The sequence below is a fragment of the Microtus pennsylvanicus genome, chromosome 10, assembly GCF_037038515.1.
Source record: "Microtus pennsylvanicus isolate mMicPen1 chromosome 10, mMicPen1.hap1, whole genome shotgun sequence".
Taxonomy (NCBI): domain Eukaryota; kingdom Metazoa; phylum Chordata; class Mammalia; order Rodentia; family Cricetidae; genus Microtus; species Microtus pennsylvanicus.
In genome coordinates, this window is record NC_134588.1 from 49,729,757 (window position 1) to 49,732,489 (window position 2,733).

Genomic DNA, 2,733 nt, shown 5'->3' on the forward strand with positions numbered 1-2,733 from the left:
TCTAACACATGAACTGTCCTTGGAAACATTCCTAATGTACTTGAGAAAAAGCCTAATGCTGTTGCTGGATGCAACAGCACTCAAGGTCCACCGGCAGAGTTGCTGCTGACTGTTTCCTTGTTGGTCCTTCTGTCTCTCTCTCCAGTATTAAAGGGGGCTTTGAAGTCTTCAACTACTACTGTTTCTTTGTCTAATTTGACTTTCAACTTGGAAAGCATACATATTTATAAATTTCACATCTTTTTTCCTTTTTCTTTCTTTCTTTCATGTTTTTTGTTTGTTTGTTGTTTGAGACAGTTTCTCTGTGTAGCCCTGGCTGTACTGGAACTAGCTCTGTAGACCAGGCTGGCCTCATGGAGATCCACCTGCCTCCTGAGTGCTGGGATTAAAGGTGTGTATCACCAAATTTTCTTGATAGGTTGACATTCTATCCCTATAAAATTGTTCTCTTTGTCCTTTTGTGTGATGTTTTATTCTTTTGACGTTTTGAGGACCGCCACCTGGCTCCCAAATGAATCTCACACGGAGGTTTAGTCTTTCTTAGCTATAAACTCGTGGCCTCAGCTCGGCTGGTTTCTGGCCCGCTTTCCTTGGCTTAAATTATCCCGATTACCTTTGCCTCTGGGCTTTCATCTCTCTCTATTTCCGTGTACCCTTCTTTACTTCTTCTCTGTGGCTTGCTGTGTGTGGCTAGGTGGCTGGCCGCTGATGTCCTCCTCTCCTTGATCTCTGGCTCCTCTTTCTCTTCCGTTCTCCTATTTATACTCTCTGCCTGCCAGCCCCACCTATCCTTGCTCCTGCCTTGCTGTTGGCTGTTCAGCTCTTTATTAGACCATCAGGTGTTTTAGATAAACACAGTACCACAGCTTCACAGAGTTAAACAAGTGCAGCATAAATAAAAGTCACACACTTGAAAATAATATTCCCCACCACTGTCCCTTGCAGTAATTTTTGCTGTGAAGTCTGGAACTAGCACGGCCAGTCAAGCTCTCTTCTGACTGCTGTTTGCTTTTTTTTTTTTTTTGCCATTCTTTGACTTTTAACTATTTATGTCTCTGAATCTAAAGATGTGTCTTATAGATACAATATGTTCAGATCATGCTTCTTATGTATCCTGTTGGTATCTTCCCCATTAGAGTATTCTCTTTTCCAGAAAATTTAGCAGCTTTTTTTGTGGTTGTTATAAAGTTGAACTGTTGAAATGTGCTCACTGGAACATTTTGCTTGCATTAATGGTTTATATCTTGCATTTACATAAAAATTCACACACAAATGAAAATGGAAAAACTGCCAATACCTGATTTCTGTCCCCTAGTTTTCCACTCACAATCATATACTTATATCAGTGCTAGAATTGCCAGTATCCTTAGAAACTCAATAAATTTTGTTTGTAAAAGTGAAATGAACACTTGCCAGTTGGGTCTAGAGACCTTTTACTCGCCCTTGGAATAAGAATGCGGTTGGTTGCTTTCTGCTCCTCCCTGTTCCAGAGATAGCCACATCTTCTTGTGCAGTGGCAGCCTTGTTCCTGAGACAATGGTGAAGGCCAGAGTGAACGGATTTGGTCAAATGAGCACCTGGTTACTAAGGCTGCCTTCATGTCTGGCAAAGTGGACATTGTTGCCATCAATAACTGTTTCATTGACCACAACTACATGTACCAGTATGACTCTACCCAAGTTCAATGGCACAGTCAAGACTGAGGATGGGAACCTTGTCATCAATGGGGCAACGATCACCATCTTCCAGGAGCAAGATCCTGCCCACATCAAATGGGGTGATGCTCGTGTTGAGTATGTCGTGGGGTCTACTTGTCTCTTTACCACTGTGAAGAAGACAGGAGCCCACCTGAAGAATGGGACCAAAAGAGTCATTATTTCTGCCTCTTCTGCTGATGCCCCCATGTTTGTGATGGGTATGGACCATGAGAAGTATGACAATTCCCTTAAGATTGTCAGCAACACTTCCTGTACCTCCTACTGCTTAGCCCCCCCCCCCCTGGCCAAGTCATCCACGACAATTTTGGCATTGTGGAAGAACTCATGCCCATAGTCCATGCTGTCGCTGCTACCCAGAAGACTGTGGATTGCCCCCATGGGAAGCTGTGGCGAGATGGCATGGGGCTGCCCAGAACATCATCCCTGCATCTGCTGGTACTGCCAAGGATGTGGGCAAGGTCACCCCAGAGCTGGATGGGAAGCTCCTTGGTATGGCCTTCCATGCTCCTACCCCCAATGTGTCCATTGTGGATATGACATCAAGAAGGTGGTGAAGCAGGCATCTGAGGGCCCACTAAAGGGCATCCTGGGCTACACTGAGGACCAGGTCGACTCCCGTGACTTTAACAGTGACGCCCGCTCTTCCAACTTTGATGCCAGGGCTGGTGTTGATCTCAATGACGTTGTAAAGCTCATTTCCTGGTACAACAGCAAATACGGCTACAGCAATAGGGTGGATAACCTCACAGCCTCCAAGGCCTCCAAGGAGTAAAAAGCCCTGGGCCATCCACCCCAGCAAGGACAGGAGAGCCCTCAGCTGCTGAGTAATCCCTGTCTCAACTCAGCCTCCGACACTGGGCATCTCCCTCACAGGTTCCATCTCAGACCCCAAGATAACAGGAGGGACTTAGGGAGCCCCACTCTCTAGAACAGCATTAATAAAGTTCACTGCACCCATTTAAAAAAAGATACAATTGATCAAACCAACTTTATGACCTTGTCAGTTATGAAGCTT

The 2,733-nt window shown here is 45.3% G+C and overlaps 1 pseudogene; it reads left to right on the forward strand.

Moving 5' to 3' along the window:
- The first annotated feature begins 1,536 nt into the window (after positions 1-1,536).
- LOC142858264 (glyceraldehyde-3-phosphate dehydrogenase pseudogene) lies at positions 1,537-2,490 on the forward strand (annotated as a pseudogene).
- Positions 2,491-2,733: the final 243 nt, after the last annotated feature.